This window comes from Mixophyes fleayi, chromosome 3 (assembly GCF_038048845.1).
Source record: "Mixophyes fleayi isolate aMixFle1 chromosome 3, aMixFle1.hap1, whole genome shotgun sequence".
Classification (NCBI taxonomy): domain Eukaryota; kingdom Metazoa; phylum Chordata; class Amphibia; order Anura; family Limnodynastidae; genus Mixophyes; species Mixophyes fleayi.
This window is the reverse complement of record NC_134404.1, coordinates 22,617,266-22,640,219: the sequence shown is the minus strand read 5'-3', so window position 1 is coordinate 22,640,219 and position 22,954 is coordinate 22,617,266. Positions and strand designations below refer to the sequence as shown.

Below are 22,954 nucleotides of genomic sequence, written 5' to 3'. Positions count from 1 at the left end.
TCGTAAGCTGAGCACGTTAAACTACCTTTATATACATAATATTTTTGATAAATAGACCTTACAAAGTAATATGGGAATAGAGAGTGCGCTTATAATCATCATCATCATCATCATCATCTATTTATATAGCGCCACTAATTCCTCAGCGCTGTACAGAGAACTCATCAGTCCCTGCCCCATTGGAGCTTACAATCTAAATCCCCTAACATACACAGACCAAAAGAGACTAAGGGCAATTTATTTTAATAGCAGCCAATTAACCTACCAGTATGTTTTTGGAGTGTGGGAGGAAACCGGAGCACCCGGAGGAAAACTAATCCTAACTGTAATCACAAATTAGATTATATAGAATGTGGTATTTAGGCTTAAAGCTGTTAAATATAAAGCTTTAATACTTTGTTCATCTTCTGTTATTCACCCCCACCTCCCCAATGTACCCTTTCAGAAGGATACCCCCACTGTACCTCACCCTACTTACTGGAATTAGCTACAAGTTATGAGCTGGGAGAGCCAAATCTATGCTTGGTATTTGGTTGTATGAAATTCCTGCCCACTTGCCAGTGGCAGGTCTCTCCTCTTTTGTGACAATAATCCCTGCAGGAAACCTCTGCTGGAGAGGTACATTAGGGGAGGTGTGCCTACCTAGCAAGGCTTATTACAAGATATACAGCCCCTTTAATTTTTACCAAATTCTCTTCTATATTTGCTTCACTGCAGTCACCATGCACCGCAGTTATATTCTCAATACCTCCCTTTAGATTTCCTGTCTCTGTGAGCAATTAAAGGTCTAAAGCAGGGGTGTCCAACCTTTTAGCTTCCCTGGGTCACATTGGCAGACAACGAGTTGGTTTGGGCCGCACATAAGATACACTAACAATAACGATAGCTGATCATCCAAAAAACCATAGAAAACATAGTTTTATATATATATATATATATATATATATATATATATATCACTTTTTTTTCAAATCCCCCTATACTTACCTTTCAATCGCCCTGTTCAAAATATCCTCTCTAGTTATTATACTATAATCACTTTTTGTATTGTTTCGATGCAATATCATTTAAGCCAGGCATTGTATATCAGGGTGCCCTGACCAGGCCTGCGGTACCTGACATATACACCACTGTGACCCCAAATTGTGACCTGTTTTGATAATTACACCACTATGTTAGTTAAGGGATAACAACTTATAATGGGCCAAAGAGAATAATATATAATGCTCCATTAGTATTACAAGTAGAAGTATGTAACAGGGAGATAAGGTCCATGATGCTCCAGGACCAGGTGACTTTTATTCACTTGTCAGCGTCCCTTGAAATAATGAAAAAAAATCCCCCTTAACTTACCTTTTAATCGGCTTGTTCTCCTGTCCTCTTCTCTTCTTTTCTCCAATTCTGTGCTGCTGATTGTTCTTCTCGCGCAGGTGTCTCCTCTGTGCTGCGCTCCGCAATGGATGTTGGGCGTGATGACATCACGCCCAACATTCACTGCGAACGCTGCACGGAGGAGGAGACACGGGAGGGAGCCGGAGAACCAGCTGACGTGACCGCAAGGTAAGTATTTTCTTTTCTTTTTTTTGCAGGATTTTTTTTTCCATTAAGAGTGCTGACCCCTTGCCACAACCAAAACTCCTCCTGGGCCACATTTACAGGCATGCTGCGCCACAACCCTGGTCTAAAGTTTATTAATCAGCAACTGAACGATTGCCATCTCAAAATTCTTTTTAACACATCCCTTCTGCCCTAGCTGAGCAATTGTGACAAAACCGTAAATGATATACAGTAGTACCTCTTTAAATTTATCTGTAAATTGCTGCATTCATTTGGTGCAAAATGTCACGTGGTCTTCATCTAAATTCTGATAATAAACAGAGAGAATCTGATTAAGGCTATGGTAAAAATTGTGCTCATTAACATCTTTATTAAATGGTTTCTACATTCACTGTTTTTAGTTGAAAAGTATCTAATGGAACTTTCTTTATTAACAAGAGTTTCAAACAGAAAATTCCAGTTCCTGTTAATCAGTCCTGCACATCCGCTTGGAGGTATTTTGGCCCATTACTCTAAACCAAACTTTTTTTTTAACTCTTTAATGACTTTTCATTTCAGCTCACATCACAAAAAAATCATTTGGGTTGATGTGAAGACTTTAAATATTATTCAGCGCCAGTCATTCTGTCGTAGATTGACTTGTGTGTTTCATATGCTTGTTAGGTTGCAAAACCCAAATTCATTTAGGCTTCAGCTAATAAATAAAGACCCTTCTCTTATAGAATTTGTTGGTGCAATTCAGCATTCATTGTTCATAATGATTGGATGTTGAATGAGTCTCCAACTGCTATCTAGAACTATGCTCAATCATTGGGAACTAGTGAAGGAATGTTTTCTAATACAAAAGTTAATTCTTTGTTGGAATCTTTATTCTCCACAACATCTTATTCACATTTACTTACCACCAGCATTGGTGTCAACTTCTGCCTAGTGAAGTGTACCTGGGGACCTTGACCTGTGGTTGCCTCACCACAAAATCTGACAGTTTGCTCAGACCACAGATCTCCCTGTTGATCACATCACTCACACATCACATCACTCCATTCCTTCAAAGTTTATCAACCCACATGCTCTCGCTTGGGGCAGCACGGTGGCTTAGTGGTCAGCACTTCTGCCTCACTGCACTGAGGTCATGAGTTCAATTCCCAACCATGGCCTTATCTGTGTGAAGTTTGTATGTTCTCCCTCTGTTTGCGTGGGTTTCCTCCCACAATCCCAAAACATACAGGTAGGTTAATTGGCTGCTCTCAAATTGACCCTAGTTTATGTTAAAGCATTTAGACTGTAAGCTACTATGGGGCAGGGACTGATGTGAGTGAGTTCTCTGTACAGCGCTGCGGAAATAGTGGCGCTATATAAATTGATGATGATGAAGGCAACTGCAGCAAGTATTAATTCAGTATCCCACCTGCACCTTAACGCACAACCTCATTACAATGGAGATCCTCTGGGTTCCCTTCACTTTTGTACAATACAACATGGGCTGTAGCCTAGGAACGTTGTTGCCAATTGTGCCGATAACACTTCCCTCCTTTCCAAAAAAGCTCTGACCTGGGTATCAACTCTTTGGGATTCCATTTAATGTTTCTGAAATTGTTTCCACTTTCAGACAATTAACCTTGGTCAGGTTTCCTGAGCTTGGCCCAGAAACTAGGAATAGAACTCCGGTGGTCACCTTCACGGACTTTCAGACTCCGTAGGGGATAGATTGTCTGGTTGCAACGTTTCTGTCTCCCTTGACCAGCTCATCATTCATTGTCACCTGATTGACATATATTACTGGGAAAGATCTCAAGAACAAGAGAGCACCTGGAGGATACAGCATTTTCTCCATTCTCCTAATGTCCTGAAGTCGCTGATCCCTCTTGTCAAGGAACCTATGTAGGTGGACCATTCTCCCCTGAAGAATGTAGCTAAAGATGCTCCTATAATTTATCTGAGCTCTCATGGAATAGTATTTGCATTGTACAAAAAAGAAGCCAGCTCAAGCAGGAGAATTAGATAGGTGTATTGATCCCCTCTCCAAATTTTACTTTGTGCTCAGCCAAAGCCTTGGCTTCAGGTACTCACAAGAGGTATAATTGCCCCCCCGCCCCCCCGAAGAAGTAGTACCCGTCACCAAACCTATGGCAAAGTTAAAAGGATGCTGATGAGGTGACTATGAGGCAGAATCAAGTTGATGAGATGGTAAGTGTCAGCCTTTCCCTTACAAGATACATCAGTTGAAGAGGATACAAAAAAGGTGGAAAGTTGTTAGGGTTTTCTATGACAAGAAAGATGAAATAAAAGATTTTGCACATGTATCAGAACAAAAAACAAGTCACAATGCAAGGCAGTAGCAGACAACCAACAGAGAGTAGAACAAAGAAAATCTTTCAGAGCCAGCAAGAGGTTACAGGACAGGCGGCAACCCCCTGGCACGCGTGCCAGACGTGGCACGCTGACCACTTTTGTCTGGCACGCCGGCACTGAAGCTGTTTCAGTAAAGCTGCCGATGACGGTCGAAACAGAGGTTCTGCGCATGCGCAGAAGCTCCGTTTCGGCCATCACCGGCTGTTTTATTGAAGCTGTTCCCGGGTTTCTGGAGGAAGACGAGTCTCCAAAGGTAAGTAAGAGCAGCAAATTGAGGGGCACATATACTTGGTATACTATGTATTTGTGGGGGCAACTTTGGCATACTATGTATTTGTGGGGGCAACTTTGGCATACTATGTATGTAACATTTTTTTTTACCATGCTCAACTATAAGGGGGGCCCCATGAAGTTGCTGTACTGGGGCCATGAATTTCTCTGGGCAGCCCTGGATATATGTATATATATATATATATATATACACACACACACCCAACTGGCACACCTGCGCTTGACTAGATTTTAGCCGGCACTCTAATAGAAAAAGATTGCCAACCCCTGGGTTACAGGGCAGGTGGCGAACAATAAAGTCCAAGGCAGGCAGGATGCAAAACCAGAGAACCCACCAGCAGGACAGAAACTAGACAGGGCGTCTACCAGGATAGAACCGAGAGGCCGCACACTCCAAACAGGCAAAGCAGAATGATCCGGCAATGGGGAGTCAGGCTGAGCTGTATTAAATAAAGTCTTAGGTTGCAGGACCAGCTGCAGAAATACTGAAAGCACATTAATCTATGACCTGCTGGAATGAGTCCCAAAATGAATATCATATGGACTGTAGATGGCAAACTGCAGGAAAGATCACAGGATCCTGACAAAAGGGTTTCAAATTGTAAGTGTGTATGGGAAGCGATGGAATGGGGAAAACGGTATCCAGGCAAACACCAAAACAAGAAAACCCCAAGGATAGGACTTGATCACTGCCTAGAATGGCCTCTCGGAAACTACTTAGGCTTTGTCTGTTCACAGTTTGACAGGGCACTAAGTACCAAAGTGACCTCTGGACTATCTCTAATCTCCAAGTTAACGGGAAGGAAGATCATAATACACTCCTTACGGTTTCTTCTCGTTATAAGAATTATGCTGATAGATGTTGATTTTCAACTCTTTTGTTACATCCAAGAGGTAAGACTCAGCTCTCCGGTAAAGAAAGAATATCCAAAGTACCCTTTCTCAAATCATCTCCTCATTTCATTGGGCACCATGATATTCTGGAACAAATTTTTGCTGACATTTCGACTTAAACGCCTCTAAGCCTACAAGTACATAATGCCTTCCATGTTTCTCTCCTCAAACCATTAGTTATCAGTTAACTTTCCTCCACGGAACTTTCTCCTAAACACTTTGTGACTGACTACCAACAGGACTGTGTGGTAAAACAAACCCGAGATTCTAAGATGTCCTATTGATAATTGTTTTACTTGAGCGACTGGAAAGGATATGGGCTTGAAAAGAGATTTTGGATCAAAGTCACTGATGTTCAGTCTTGTTTTCTGTGTTTTAAGAAAACAGAATAAGTCAGAGCAGAGCATTGAGATTCAGGACCTGGGCAAGTCTCGGTGGGCCGTGGGCCGCCTGTTAACTACCAGTGGTTTAGATAAAAGGTCAGCTCAGTGCACACAATGCCTCACTATCAACACAGAGCGTCCACATCTTCACCCACAGTCTGTGAAGCTCTTTTGATCAGGAAATGATTTATTTCTACAAGAAAACACATTCTGGTGACCACCAAAGACTATATTTTTAGATAGGAGAGTCATGTAAGTGAGGTATTATAAAACTCCCAAAACACGATAGCTTGGGACATGGCCTAGTAGCCAACGTACGTTGTCCGCTCAGAGACCTGTCTATCTGACCTTGGTAGTCTATTGCACATATGGGGTCTGATTCATTCAAGAAAGTAAGGCTGAAAAATTAGTAAGTTTTCTCCTGGACAAAACCATGTTACAATGCAAGGGGTACAAATGAGTTTATTATTTTGCACATAAGTTAAATACTGACAGTTTTTTCATGTAGCACACAAATGCTTTATTTTTACACTGAAATTTAAAGTTGATCTAGAACATGCCATATCCCAACTATAAATATGCCATTACATTTTAAATTTGCCTCCCCCCGATGCACCATGGTTTTACCAAGTTGCAAAGTTACTCATTTTTTGGGCTTACTTTCCTTAATGAATCAAGCCCATGGTGCCTGTGAATTAGAAAGGAGTCATGTATTTTGTGAGAACTTGTGTCTCTTTAAAAAGTTTTGTACAAATTTGTGTATGTGAACTTTTTTGGTTATTGAAAAGGTCTTGATGTGATACTATGTTATAGTACAATTTTTTTTACCCTAAGTCTCTGTTCACATGCAATCACAAGCCCGCAAAGGTAAACAGCTCAAACCATTGATGTATAAACAGCAGGCTGTTTTGCTCTATATAACGACAATTAATGTCAGACTTTTCTGATGAATGGTTAAGACAGGAAATAATAGAGCTATTTTTGTTGCATTTCAGACAGTCTGAAATGAAAGCAAGCTTGTCTGCCTATTTATCCTTGCACGTTACATTACTGAAAGAGAGAGTATTCAAATACTAAGTACCCTATTAATACCAGATATACCTGTCTGTCAAGGGTGGACCCTGATTTACATAAAGAGTTCTATTTCCCAATTGCATACGACCACTTCTCCTGTCTTGTATACTATGTTATGTTATTTATGTATAAGGATAACTGTACAATTCTACTTCTCTTCTACTACTCAGGAGCTGTCCTAATTTTGCATAATGTTAATAATGTAATTGAGGCAGGAAATGTAGTCTTAAAGACCACTGAAATCTGTTGCCAAATATTATACATTCATTGTTTTCCAACCTTTTAGCTTCAAGCAGACAGGTTTGGTTGCAGTAACTTTTCCTTGTTGCTGTATTAAATCTCCCTTAATGCTCAACAAGTCTGAGAGACTGAGACTAAGGGCCTGGAGCAGAGTTGGGCTTAACTTACGTCCCAAAGGTGCTCCCGGAAAATAGCGTTATTCAGCCCATATGCTGAATAGGAGGCATCTCACGATGCGCCAAACACTGCATCTGTAGCATATGCGACAGGCGTATTTACACCCACCTACACCTATACAGAACCTGGTTGCAAGCGCATTAAAACTCCGCAAGCATTTGTTTTCATACATTAATGCAGCTGTAAAAATTCATCTGTGTTCGGGTCTGCATCAGCTCGCTATTTCGTGAACACACTCTTACTGTATGCAACCTAAGTTAGAATGCCCCTTCCCAGTCATTACTCTTCGTGCACAAGCAGGATCAATTGTGCACGGGTGCAATTCTGCATGGGTATAGGTACTTGCAGGTTTTTTGTGGCCATGCGTAGAGCGAAGACATGCAATTTCAGCTATGCAAATGGGTGTATGTTTAACTCTGCATCAGGCCCTAAACGTTTATAGGGCAAGACGGCGGCATTTGAGAAGGAGCAGAAGTTTGCACGGGCCGAGGTCAGGAGCAGTGGAGTGGGGACGTTCCTAGCAAAGTAGGGAGTAGAGGTACAGGTGTGCCTACTTTTTAGGAGCAATGCAGTGCAAGGAATTTCACTTTGCAGAATGAGGTTATAGAAATGCGATTAAAGGTGCTGTTCTAAAATAGTAGGTCGTTTGATTTTGACATTTACACTTTTGCACTGTGCTTTGTCATAGGTCAAACATGATTTGGGGATGGGCTTTGTTTAAAAAACTGGATATTCCATGTATATATGGATACAGTTGTTGCTAAGGAAGGTCAGTTAGTCACAACCTTAGTGTCACCAGCAGTGTGTTTCTCAGCTTTCAACAGCCATTTCAGGCATAAGTGTAAGTGCTAACACAGTATTGGGAGTTATTCTTCAAGCATAAGGATTTTATTGAGGCAAATCATCTTCTTTGGAGTCACCCTTTAATTTAATAATTGTAGCTAATTCATCACATGTTATTCCCCCTGCAGCCCAGATAACAGCCTGTGTGAAATGTTATATAAATAGCCTGTGGAAGTGAATCTCATACCAAGATATTTCGCTCACATGTCTCTGTAACATGTCACAGTTAGCTAAAGTGTCACTTCTCAAATGAAGAGGGAACATAACTTATGTGAGTGAATGAAAATGTATAAATTGACACTGAAAGCAGTAAGAGGTGTGTGGAGAGAGAGAGAGCGTGAGGGGGAGATAGAGAGAGCGAGAGAAAGGGAGGGAGACAAGAAGAAAGGGAGAGAGAGGTAGGGGGAGAGAGAGAGAGAGAGGAGAGAGGGCGAGAGAGAGGGGGAGAGAGAGAGGGGAGAGAGAGAGAAAGAGAGAGAGAGAGAGAGAGAGAGAGGGAGAGAGAGAGAGAGAGGGGGAGAGAGAGGGAGAAAGAGAGAGAGAAGGAGAGACAGCGAGGGAAGAGAGCGAGAGAGAAAGAGGGAGAGAGGGAGAGTGAGAGAAAGGGAGAGAGACAAGAAGAAAGGTAGAGAGAGGTAGGGGGAGAGAGAGAGAAGGAGACAGAGCGAGGGAAGAGAGGGAGAGAGAGAGGAAGGAGAGAGAAAGGGGGAGAGAGAGAGAGAAAGAGAAAGAGAGAGAAGGAGAGAGAGCAAGAGAGAGAGGGGGAGAGAGAGAGAGAGAGAGAGACAAAGAGAGAGAGAGAGAAAGAGAGGGAGAGAGAAGGAGAGAGAGCGAGGGAAGAGAGGGAGTGAGAGAGGGGGGAGAGAGAGAGGGAGAGAGAGAGAAAGAGATAGGGAGAGGGAGAGAAAGGGAGGAAGACAAGAAGAAAGGGAGAGAGAGAGGTAGGGGGAGAGAGAGAGAGAGAAGGAGAGAGCAAGGGAAGAGAGGATGAGAGAAAGGGGGAGAGAGAAAGAGAGGGAGAGAGAACGAAAGAAAGAGAGAGAGAAAGAGAGAGAGCGCGAGGGAGAGGGGGGGAGAGAGAGAGGGAGACAGAGAGAAAGAGAGAAAGAGGGAGAGAGGGAGAGTGAGAGAAAGGGAGGGAGACAAGAAGAAAGGGAGAGAGGTAGGGGGAGAGAGAGAGAGTGAAGGAGAGAGAGCGTGGGAAGAGAGGGAGAGAGAGAGGGAGAGAGAGAGAGAGGGAGAAGGAGTGGGAGGGAGAGAGAGGGAGAGGAAGAGAGAGAGAGAGAAAGAGAGAGTGAGATAAGTTTCTGATGATGCTCCACACCTACTTAGTCAGGCTACTGTCAGACACGCAGACCCATTTTCAGAAAAGCAATCACAGAGAGAGGAGGACAGAGAGAGAGAGAGAATGAGAAGGGGTGAGAGAGAAGGAGAAAGAGAGAGAGGGGGAATGAGGGAGAGGAAGAGAGCGAGAGGAGGAGAGAGAGGGAGAGAAAGAGAGGGGGAGAGAGTGGGAGAAAGAGGGGGAGAAGGAGAGAGAATGCAAGAGAGAGGGAGGGCAAGAGAGAGAGCGCTAAGTTTCTGATGATGCTCTCTATCTACTTAGTCAGACGGCTGTCTGACCCTCAGACCCATTTTCAGAACCGCAACAAAGAGTTTTATATTTTTGGAAATCCTCTCCTGGGGTCTCCTTTGCCTGGGGTGAGTGTGTCTGTATCCCATTGTGTGTGACTCTGATCAGCAATGGAGAGTCGTGTTTGCACCGGAGGCTGGAGACAAGTCACCAGTTCATATGACTGCTGCGAGCAGAAGAAATACTGCTCAGACTGGGAGGAGCTTTGAGAGCGTTTTTTCATTATTTGAAATTTATACATGCCAACAGAGGATGGACTACAGGGGGTCCAAAGATTTGGGGAGCCAGGAAATGTCAGGTCAGCCCCTCCTCCAAGGCCTGAGCTCCATGTGAAGCCGCTGCAGACGCTCAGAAGAGGCCCAGGAGGCTAAAGCTGGACCTTTACCACATCTTGCTGAGGAGCCTGGCTATGCACAGTTCCGCCCTCTGCATGCCAGGACATGCTCAGTGAGCCTGACATCTAAGCATATGACATGTGATATTGCCTTGGCGGATCATGGAGCACTACAAACCCCATCACCTCTTATTTACTGGATCGTGATCATAACATACTGTTTTGAATATTAAATATTACATTTCAATAAACTTATTGATCCCAGGAGATATAAACAAATATTAAATAATACATAATTAATGTATAAATCATAAGGATGCAAGTCGCAGAAAATGTGGTGTAGTTGTTCGATTATGAAAAACAGGGACACTTTCATAGGGAAAAAAACAGGGCCAAATCTTTAAATCATGGGGCATTCTATGGAAATAAGGAAAAGGGCCTCATTTAAGAAGCTCCATTATCCTATGCACTTTGGTAGAAATCTAGGTGCACAAAGAGAGGCGCATGGTGGAACCAAAACTGATTTTGCTCCACACCTTGTCCGTTTTTCAGCTCCATAGACGGCAGATATGACCTCCTCGCATTTAACGCCCACCTGAGCCTTGGAGTTCTACTAATAAAAACCTTTTTTAAATTTCCGATCCCAATCCCCATTTAGAAACACGTTTATCTTTTAAAGGGCCAGAGCCTATTGCAAGAACATTTTGGTAAAATGTTTTTTTCCTGTTTACAGATGTCCTCAAGTGGGACTTTGTCTGTCTTACATTTCCCAGTAATACAGACTGAGTCTGACTGTCAGATCTGCGTCATCCTCATCCGCTGACGCAAGCTGAATTACAGTATTTCCGATGATGTGGATTCACCATGTACTTACACCATATATATCTCTATATCTCTATATTTGTCCATTGTGGATAACTTTAAGACATTCAGCCATATTTAATGAGGCGACAGGTTAGGAACCAGTGACATCCCTGAGGTTTGAGGCACAACTTGAGCCTCAAACCTCAGTGATGTCATTGGTGTTTAGCAAGGATGCATTCTCACCTCTAGTAGCTCAGCCTGCAACATTTATGTCGCCAATGTGGGTAGGTGATAAGTGCACTTCAAGAACCTACTATAGCTGGAATTTGGACTTAACTTGAATTGTTGTCTAGATAAATTACATTTATTATATTATTGCAGCTATTATCAGCTGTTGACTTATATGACACCATTCTGAAATACTAACATTAATTTGCAATGTGCGTTCTAACATTACATTGCAATACATTATAGGCTAAATTATCATTACTAAAACAACATCATTTTTCAGCATCCCCAACTATTTTTGTGAAATGCTCAATTTATTTACGTTTACTCCATTAAACAAACAGACACAAACATTTTTTTTTCCTATAACAAAATAACGTTTATACGAAATAGAATATGAACATAATCTTTATATCAGACTAACCATATCAAGTGCCGCTAACCATGATTTAAATTGTAAACATTTATGTTTTTCAGTTAACAGGGAGACTATTGTATAATGTTTTCTAATTAGCTTCATTTACTTAATAACAGTGTCCCTTAACCTCTGCTACCTCCGAACTCTACATATAAACGAAGTCTATGGGGTATATTTACTAAACTGCGGGATTGAAAAAGTGGAGATGTTGCCTTTAGCAACCAATCAGATTCTAGCTGTCATTTTGTAGAATGTACTAAATAAATGATAACTAGAATCCGATTGGTTGCTATAGGCAACATCTCCACTTTTTCAAACCCGCAGTTTAGTAAATCTAGCCCTGTATGTGTTTGAGTTCTAATTGGATACAGGAATAAAGTGAGGCAGGATATAGACTAATATAAAAGGACATAACCTGGAGATGCAAAAAAAATAAAATAACTTTTAATAAAAGTCTAAAGCAAAACAATAATAATAATTATTTATTATTTCATACCAATTATATATGGAGTCAATTTTCACCAACAAGCATAAGAATAATTTAAATATGTATGAGAAGTACTCCTAATATTATTATGTGCTAATTAGATTTACCAAACGCAGCATTCAAAGCCCAACGGCTCTCTCGTCTGCAACCCTCCATCACCGAGCAGAAAATGACATTTTATGGCCAAGGTTTTGAGTACTTTCCTTGGTGTACACAACATTTTCAATATTAGATTACCCTGCTATAGTATTATTACTATTATTACTAAAACAATTTTTTTTTTCCAACAGCGGCTACTGCTATTATGGAAAGCACCATTTATTTAACTTTACCACATTTATTGAACAAATAGATACAACTAATATGTTTTGCTGCACAAAATAACATGTTAACAATATCATTAGATTCTTTACCAGTGATGGGCAACCTGATACACTTCAGGGGCCACATAGGTGGCCCTCTAACCTTCAAAAGGGCCACGCGTTACCCTTCATCTCAGAAATATGATAAAACAAGACATTTAATCAAAGAAAGAGACACCTATCTGTAATAACATGTCAGCAGGCAGTTTACACAAGGAGCTGGGGCCACGGGTGAAGGCTTGGAGGGCCGCATACGGCCCTATGGCCGTCTGTTGCCCATCAGTATTCTAGAACATTGAATATTGGTTCAGCTCATATAATGGTCATGCAACTGCCCCAACTATAGATCCACTTTAACCACATATGACCTAATCCCTACGTCAGTAACTGAGCTACCTGGGAAAACGGTAGCATATAGTATCCAGGGGTCCAGTGGGGCTGTGGGGCAGGGGGGCATTTGCCCCCTGTCCCAGAGTGGTCTACTTTGGGTTGGGCTACCTGCATTTTTCTCCCCCGAGTCTCACCCCCCTTGGCTAAAATTTGCCAACCAGCCCCTGATAGTATCACACGACAGTACAACGGCCACGGTACAAAGAAGTCATGAAGGTAGAAGGGTCTGGTGGTCTTTGTACCCCTGGATTTATTGTAGGTGCTCCCTCGGCTGTGCAGATAATCAGTACAAGCTTAGATTTCCCTTACCATAGATATACAAATAATATTACTGTCCTATACCAGTAACCATAGAACTTTTTCAACAAGATTTTCATGTATCAGCTTTTCAAATGACTTGTAAAACTCATTTATTATACTACAGTTTCTGGTATCGGTAGGGAACATGGTATTGTCATCTCTCATGAGCGGGGTCCTCTCCATGTCCATTGTCCATCAATCTACTTTGTATGTCCCTACTATATCCCTCTTATTATAACACGGCACACTGTTTGCACCATCTGCTGTTATCCTTGTATCTCTGCCATGATATCTATCTATTCTTGTTCCAGTTATTGCGCTCATGCAGTATCGTGTGTTTATGTATTATTATTATATTGATAATAACCTAGCTGTGTTCATACGTTTTTAACTATATTCTTATACTTCTGATTTGTATTTTTGACGTAACGGTGCTATGAAATCTGTGGTGGCGTATAAATAAATTTTGATGATGATGACTATTCCGGGTCCTCACAAGAGGGCCACATCTGGACAACTTAAAAGTTCAGACAACCGGTATGAAGCCAAAAAAATAATTTGGACTACGTGACGTGACTGGAGGGACAAAGAGGGGAACGATCATGTTCGGTAGGGTCGCATGCAATCCTTTGGCCGCATCTAACAAGGTTAAACCAGTAGTTTGGGGGGGAGAACAGAGGGCTGTTTGGGACCCTCAAAAACACCATTTAGACATTATTAAAAAGATATGTCTTTGACTGCATTACTACATGCCATTTCTGTTTTATACTTTTATACTTTAATTAATCAAAATAACTGTTCAACACATATTACATAATTTACATTTAATGGTAAAATGTAATATGATTTACTTTTATATTACATTTAACCGTATAACATAACATTTAATGGTATAATAATTACACTGTATAATATTACATTTGATTATAATATTAGCCATATCATATTACATTTAACGGTATACTATAACGTAATTAACTTTTATATTAAATTTATGCTTTGATAGTTGTATATAGTAAATAACTTCATACCAGTGATTATAAAATTCCAATGAATATAATAAAGGCTTCTCTAGCAAAATGGGAAATTCAACAATTAAATGCGGTTATATTGAAATGACAATTCTGTTTTAGCTCTTTATTTAGAATTATAATTTGCTTGCTAGTGTTTATGAAAGACCCCAATTACATTTTAAATAAAGATATGAATAAATGATAAAGCAATTAATGGATTAATTAATGAAAGTATCTCCTTGAAACAAATGCGTAAAGCTGATTGTTTTTCCAAAATGCGCGCGTTCCTCTCTCTTTTACTTTAACAGAGCCCATGATGACGGTGCTAATGAAGGGCTAATTAAGGGCCGTACAATTTTGGGCTATCGTTATCGCTGCAAGTTGTCACAATTTGCTTTATTTCAGCTGAAGCCTTGATGATATTTACTGCAGAAGTCTTTACAGTTGTGATTGTTACTGACTGAAATGCTCCTTATTTTCTATGGACTGGGAGATACAAATACTTGTTCCAACCATTACAAAAAATATGATACTTATGTTTTTACACACAAATCCTCGCACTTTTTTTATCACAAGTAAATTTTGTTCTTCAACACATTAAAAAAAAAAATGCTCCAGAACACAAAAAAACTAATTGTAGCTGAAATAGTTTTATTACTGATACTAAGCAGCTAGAACGTGACCTGATATTATCCCTGCAGCTTGCTTTATGTAACGGACACCTTTATAAGATACACAAATATTTCCCCATGTGTTACGGTAAAAGTAGTGTCAACAGTGTGTTAAATAGTGTAGAACATTTTTTTCACCAATACCGAAAGAGCTAACGCTTGGCCATGGATCAAACGCTCAATAATAAAGTTGTTTTTATAATATTAGCGCAGGCGTGTGATCTGTTGTCCGGAGACCTGAGTTAGTGTAAGTTCCAAAATCCAGAAAGAAAACGAAAACTCAGCCGTCTGGTGATAATGTCGACACAACGACATGGTCATACTGAGATTCCAACCTACGGTCACTGTGAGGAGCGCTGCTAAACCATTTATCAAGGAGGGAAATGCCAGAAGCAATGTGGGGAAATATTAAAATTATAATTTAGGATATTTTCGGAACGACGTTTCGAATTACAAAACAAGCTCTTGCATAAAAATCCCTGAGCCCCCCGATAATAGATCCTATACCTGAAAACACTAAAAGCGTTGTGTAATATTTCTTTGCTTTAATATGATATATTATTACTACTATAGTCCTCAAAAAGTCGACAAATATGGGACTGTCCTGAGCAAAAAGGGGATACATTGTATGAATGCACCTTAAATTTTTGTGCCCCTCTCTCCAACGTCCGTTCCTCTCCCCCATATTACCTTTACTGGGAAATATAGACAGCTGATAAAGACAGAGTAGTAGTAAAAAAAGGAGATTAAACAGAAAATAATATTACAATGACCATGAAACCATTTATTTTGCTGCCCTTCTAAACATCGCTCCTTAGGCAGTTGCCTATAGATAGTAGAGAACTGGACACCAGATATATGAATATGACATATAAAAAGCACCAAAATTAACTAATGACTTACCTCACTCTTCACTGTCCTCAGAACCCCAAAAGTCCATAGAAAAGTCTGTATTACACCTAATTGCTGCTCATTATTAAGTACCCACGCAGTTCTGTTTTCCTTGTGCTCTGTCTGTTAGACTAACACACGACTAGATGCTTCCTGCCAGCCCTTGTATGATAAATCTCTTTGGTCGTGTTGTGTGTTGATGACGATGTCAAATACCTTAAAATAGCCCGCAGAGTGTCGCTGGTTACCTAAGTTCCCACTTTATCCAGCTAGCAATTGCAGAACTTCTCTTCTCATAAGGGTGCATCATTGTACATGGAAGAGGAAATATCTGAGTATCATAGACAAGAGGCTCTTCCCACCAAGGTGTAGACCTGACTGCACGTGTTTAGTTTTTATTTCTTCTGAGAACAGGGAAACGTCTAAAAGTTTCAGATCTAGAATTATATTTTTATACTTCCAGTGTGGTCTGTTTCAGTCCACCGCCCACTCAATGTTTTATTTTTAAATATTTATCTCACAGTTAATAAGTTGATTTACAAACATTCTATTCCATCTTCCTGGTGCCTTATAGTTGAGAAACATTTATCAGAGCACAATGTAAGGTGAATCCTGAGCAGCCGGATGTTGGAGCAATTTGGGAACGAATGTGGAGGATAAACTGTACAAATTCCAACATACTGGTATTGGACCAAGTGTTCATATCGAAGTGTGCATCCGGCCGTTTGCGCTACCCTGTGTTTAATAATTTGATGACATCCTCATGCACAGTGGCTCGGTGGTTAGCACATGCCTTACAGCGCTGGGGTCATAAGTTCAATTCCCGACCATGGCCTTATCTGTGTGAGTTTGTATGTTCTCCCTGTGTTTGTGTGGGTTTCCTCCGGGTGCTCCGGTTTCCTCCCACACTCCAAAAATATACTAGTAGGTTAATTGGCTGCTATCAAAAATTGACCCTAGTCTCTGTCTGTGTGTGTGTATGTTAGGGGATTTAGACTATAAGCTCCAATGGGGCAGGGACTGATGTGTATGAGTACTCTGTACAGCGCTGCAGAATCAGTGGCGCTATATAAATAAATGGTGAGGATGATGATGCACGTCAGTGTAGATCATCAGCAAATGTCACTTTGTACATTGTAGTATATAATGGTTGGCTAATTTGGAAATGCAGCAATATTGTTTCAAGAATGCAAAAAAACTAAAAGTTGTTGCAGCTTACTATCAAGTTTTGCTGTAGACATTAGGAAAAGGATGTACCAGCACAGTGTACCATATTTTCAAACTCACATGATACTTGATAGCTGAAATCTTTAGCACACAAGTCAAAAAAAAACTAACTTTAGAACGTACCTACCAACTTTATAGTTTGCACTATTTTGGTTCCATATCCCCCCGGTTTTTGGGGAAGTGAGTGTAAAATGACGTGATTTGAGTAACTCTGCTCCCCTCTGCTCTCGCAGTTTACCATCCCAGTTTGCCTCCAATTATGTCAAGGTCCCAGTTGCACCCAGTTCTCTATTAAAAGAGTGACCTGCTTTTCCGGGAGTTCCGTGGACCAGCTAGAAATTTGTGAGTCTCCCGGAAATCCCTAAAGAGTGAGCAAGCAGGCGCGGGCTGACGGATGTCAGCCCGGGGGGCGCACTGCCACACAGGCGACCGCATCACATGACACGATGCCCCCCTGCCCCCTGGCCCAGCCCGCCTCTGTGAGCAAGTATGCTTTAAAGAGGATCTGTCGCCGTTTTTAATCCATGAATACAAGATTAAATAAAGCACCAGAACCATTCAATGTTTTGTTTTACTCAAATGTCATTCATAGCAAACATTAATTCATGCACTCATCATCTCCCGCATCGACTATTGCAATTCCCTCCTTACTGGTCTTCCCAAAGTCAGACTTGAACCCCTACAATCTATTTTGCACGCAACGGCTTGATTGATTTTCCTTTCTTCCTCTGCTGAGCCGCTCTGTCAGTCTCTACATTGGCTGCCTGTATTTCAACAAATCCAATATAAAATTCTTCTACTAACATACAAGGCCATCAATAAAATTGCACCGACATACATCTCCTCCCTTGTCTCAAAATATCTCCCTACTCAACACCTCCGTTCTGCACAATATCTACATCTCTCTTCCACTCTCATCACATCCTCCCATTCTCGGTTACAGGATTTTTTCCGGGCTGCACCCACTTTGTGGAATTCCCTCCCTCGCACAGTAAGACTTTTCTCTAGTCTTCAAACCTTCAAGCGTTCACTGAAAACCCACCTCTTCAGACAAGGTTATGATATTCCTCAACCACCATCTTAATCTCCCTAGATTACCCTATTACCATCCTCTACACAGCTAACGCAAGACAACAACCCTCTGACCAACATTGCCACACACACAGCCCACTCAATACTTTTACCTTTGCATTCTTGCTGGTCCAGTGTACAATATGATGTAGCACATGCCCTTGTGTTTCAAACTCCCATTGTCCTATAGATTGTAAGCTTTCGAGCAGGGTTCTCTAACCTCTCTATCTGTATGTATTACCCAGTATTGTCTTATTAATGTTTGTTCCCAATTGTAAAGCGTAACGGAATCTGCTGGCGCTATATAAATAAATGTTGTTGATGATGATGATGATAGCAATGCCAGAACCCGACTACATCAAATCTGCAAACAAGTCTGAATTGGTACAAAAAGTCAAGGTACATTTCAGAAAGTCTAACAGGTCCGACCATATTTATTAGAGAAGTGCGCTGACCCTCGGGTTTCGGTTTCAAAACTGCTGACGGTCCTAACTCCTAACCCAACTTCGTGCTCTGGCTTTGCTACCAGTTTTTTCGAACTTTCGCAAAAAGGTTTTAGTTTTGGATCTGGATTTAATTACAAATTGTGAAAATAATGTAATTTTGAGCTGTTTGTGCGCCTATCTTACTATTTATAGCACTAACATTCATTTTCAGTCATTTCAAGTGTTTTTTCTAATGATTCCTTCCCAACGGTCCCAATTTTCAATAGTCTTAATGAAGGATTTTGTAACTTTTGCATTTTTCTGATTCAATTCAAACAAGAATAAACTGAATATTGTTGCTATCTCCCTTTCATTGCACCCAAACCTCCTTTGCATGTTCAGAGTTACTATTACTGTAATTGAATAAATAAATAATCACACAGACACCAATGTAAATTCGGCAAAAGGTCAGTTCTTATTGAAGCAAAAATGATGGTGGAGAGAGCAATGTGAGTCAGCTGACAACTAATAGCAAAACCAAACAGTGGAAGGTCAGATTGTCATTAGACCACTGGTCCCAAGATATAATCCTTTATGATGTTAGATGAGAGGAATGACTGGAAACTGGCAGTTGTAGTGTAGCAGTTGGTCTGAAAAAAGGGGGTCAGAGATAAAGGAGGCTGGAGGTGTGAAGGAGAGGAAGAAAGGGACAAGCAAGAGAACTGACAGGAGGCAGAAGTGAGAAGTTGGAACGGAGAAGAGAGAGACAAGAAGAGACTGAACAGAGCGACATACAACAGCAGCAGGCTGAAATTTAACCAACAGAGTGAAAAAAAGAAATCAGATTGCCAGAAGCAATTTTTCCTCCCTCCCTCCTCCCCATAAATATACACGAGTCCCCTGGTTTGATTCAGAAGGGCAGCATTTTGGCACAGAATATATTAGTAAAAAAAAGGTAATGAAAGCCATGCTCTTGTCAACCGATGAATACTCTGGCAATGTAAGGTTCAATTGTTGCAGTAGGGGTGCAGGACATCTTCGTCTCTCAGTATCCTCATTTATTTATATAGCGGAAGCAAATTAGGTAGCTCTTTACAATTGGGTATCTACTTGTGCAAATATCTTCCACTACCTCCGTCCATCTAATGACAATTACTAGTGCCTCTTCACTCTCCATAATGCCTGTATACAGTTTCAAATTTAGTGTGTGTGTAGCATTAAAATATTTTTAAATCTTGCACCTTAGACTTATTTTTATTTTGTTATTTATTTTATCCAATGGGCTTGCTTCAGTTGGTGGCATGGCAGTTGACATTTTTTTGGCAGCCGCTGCAATGTTCTAAATGCGGTCACTGAGCGTTGAAAATGCCCAGACAAAACCCTCTAACAAAAACTTCCTTTTCTTAAATATAGATTTCATTGAATGACCCTTCCAAAATATAAATGTATTGAGAAATAGAAAATATTACAATATATAGCCTTTTTGGGGGGGATCCAGCTGCATTCTGACCCTGACTAACAGCCTTCTTTACATATAGATTTCACTGAATGACCCTTCCAAAATATAAATGTATTGAGAAATAGAAAATATAATAATATACAACTTTTTGGGGGGTCTGCAAGTGCTGCTGAATCTCGCACACACACAAACAGTTTTTTTCTAAATTATTTCACTTGTCACTGCCCCACACAAGATTACTTTCATTAGAAAAACTTTAGTTTTTAAAAGAAAGAAATTTGTTTGTTTTGGGGATTCTGCTGATAATAATGTGACAGCAAAAGCTCCGTTTTTCTCAAAGAAATAAATATACTAGTTAGTTCAGAATGATAGCTATCTAACTCACTCTGTATATACTGTCTATTGGTAGTATATATATCTAATATATAAAAGCCTAGCGGCGTGTGTTAGTGTGTGTGTGTGTGTGTGTGTGTGTGTGTAAAAAAACTATTTTCTCAGAAAGGGCTCATCCAATTGACCTTAAATTTGGTATACTGACAGTATTTGACAAAAAAATTATAATAGTGAAGTCAGTTAACTTCCATCATCCCCCCTTCCCCCCGTGGGAGGGGTAGTAAAGGCTAAATTTACGAATTGAGGGCTTAAACTCATTTTCGTGAGGTAATTTTACCTCATGAACACACATGCTGTGTTAGTGTGTGTGTGTGTGTGTGTGTGTGTGTGTGTGTGTGTGTGTGTGTGTGTGGAAAAAACTACCGGGTGACAGAGTGTTCAAGCTGCAGCGCCACCTGCTGGGCGCAGTTATATACTACACTGACCTACTAAATTCTTAGCATTATCTAATATATAAAAGCCTAGCGGCGTGTGTGTGGCAATGAAGGTGACAAGAACCTTTTTCACACCTTAAGTAGCTTGATTTAAATAGAATGCATGAGTATCATGCACGGGTTAACTTGTATATATATATATATATATATATATATATATATATATATGCATTAACAACAACCAAGAGCCACTAGTCTGTGTAAAGTGTGTTAAGATTGAAATTAAAAGCAGTCAATCAGCAGATTATTGTAGCTGACTATTCTCTACAGAACTGCTTTACAATAATGTCAGGATGTCTAATGCTTTCCTTTGTCCCTGATTCACCCTTAACGCTATTTTCTGAGCAGAGCACCGTAGCTAATCATCTCCCTAACCGCTGTCTGTTCTACAATGGCACCGAAGAAAACAAGGGGCAACTATATATATATATATAGATATATATATATCTATATATATATATATATATATATAGCGCACATTTGCAAAAAAACTGCTGGAAATGACTCTTTACCTTGTTTTGAGATCCGAGTTTGGTGGGAGAAACCGAGTCACGGCTCGATCTCACTTGGATCCCCAACGTCAGATTACGTCGGATTTCACATAATCCGAACCACTTACTTCTAATATTTATACATCTCAACAGTTTTTAATTGTGAAATGGTGATCCTTGTACGCGAATGACAATCTTCAAATACAGGGGTGTACGCAGTTAGAATTAAAATCTCAATCTTAGAACGAATGCAAAACCGCAAATGACGAACATAGAGCACAAACGGCAAATGAGAACCGAGAACCTTGACCCCGAACGTTAAAGGGCAGATCTCAAACACAAATAGCTTGAGGACCTCACCTGCGGGCAAAGCTGGTATCAGTCCGTACCTAGAGAAACTCCAGAAGGGGGCCTGGGAAAATATTAACCATGTAGCATGGAGGGCTACAAATCTATGTAGAAAACTACACAGAACAATGGAAGCGCACACAGATAACAGCTGCTGACAATGACATAGTGAGAAGTAGTACTGTGCAGTGTCCATTTGTGCGGTAAAACAAAACTATTCACAATTGCATAAAGAACAGAAATGAGGTTGTAGTGCAGTGGTCAAATGAAAACTAGAATTAGAAAAGTAAAATATACATAAGCACACCTCCAAAGATTTGAGTACCTGGCATTGGGGACGAGGGGGCGGGTCATGTCACAATGGGGGTGTGGTCACTCCTCCAGAGGGCAGTCTAGAGCTGTAAAGCACTAGGCTGCCTCTTAGAAGCCATCAATATAAAAAAAAAAGTTAAATAAAAAAAGAGCAAGGCATAAAGTAAGCTGTACATTCAGGTTGGGTACGCTGGAATGATAATGAAAAATCCATAAAATATATAACGGATAACCCTTACACCGCTACATATACCACTGCTGCAGATGAGTAAACTGAAAACTGTACACCAAAGTTAAATGTCATAGAGAGATGTAGATCACCTTTCTGCGCTGTGGTTCCCTTTACAAAACTAATAAAAAGTGTAAGAAAATACAATATACAAATATAAAAAAAGAAAAAGAAGAATACTTATATTGACTGATGTTGTAGTATTCAATTTTTTTCAAGTATTCTTTTTTTCAAATAGCAGTAAAACATGTAAAGGGAAAAGAAAAATAATAGTATAGTTCTGTATGATACACAAATATATATTTATAAAAACAACAATATATTGAATGAGTGAGATAAAACTTTTCATCGACAATAATGATTCAATATAATTGATTCAGTATAATTGATGGATGTTCCACCAGGTGTAGTAATTAATTTTCATACGATGTGGGAAATCTCCCGCAGGGGGTTCTACTTACACCATAGATTCTTGGATAATGGCACTTCAAAGCAGGGCCGGATTTACCATTACGTAACCTAGGCAATTGCCGAGGGCCCAGCGGTCCCCAGAGGGCCCTCCCAGGGCTGGCGGTGAGACCACCCTTTTAAAATGGGCCGCTACTTATGGGCCAATGATTTGTGCTTGCCCCCCCCTGGGCTAAAGTCTTCCAGCCAGCCGCTGAATAGGGGTATATGTTATGCTAAAAAACTATAGTGCTATGGATTTTTTCAGGGAGGGGGCCCCAAACCAGTATCTTGCCTAGGGCCCCAAGTGGTCTAAATCCGGCTCTGCTTCAAAGAAACACACAATCTTTTTTTCTTCTTCAAACGTCTCGGTAAATAATCATAGAGAGGAGAAGAAAAAGAGAAATATCTCCTTCGGTAGTAGCTAAAAATATTTATTAAGTAAAAACATAGGTGCTCCTACCGCAAGACAGATGATGATCAGCATATCTTATGTAGGTCATTCCATCAAACAAGACAAACACAGGTATTCTTTTAGAGGAGTCGGCTAAGTCCGAATACAAGCGGCAGTTGACAAGAAGAACAGGCCGCCGAACTTTGCGACCACCGACGTCCCCGTATGAGTAAAGCTATTTCGGTAGGAGGATTTAAAAGAATGCAGATGTAGCCACCAAGCCATCAATATAAAAAAAAAGTTAAATAAAAAAAGAGCAAGGCATAAAGTCAGCTGTACATTCGGGTTGGGTACGCTGGAACGATAATGAAAAATCCGACAC

At 40.4% G+C, this 22,954-nt stretch overlaps 1 protein-coding gene across 1 annotated transcript in view; it reads right to left on the bottom strand.

The window, feature by feature from the left end:
• Positions 1-15,649, bottom strand: part of BLK (BLK proto-oncogene, Src family tyrosine kinase) — a 51,301-nt gene extending 35,652 nt beyond the window's left edge. Inside the window, exon 1 of the mRNA XM_075201213.1 lies at positions 15,355-15,649. The gene's annotated coding sequence lies outside the window, so the exon portion shown is untranslated. The remainder of the gene's footprint in view (positions 1-15,354) is intronic.
• Positions 15,650-22,954: the final 7,305 nt, after the last annotated feature.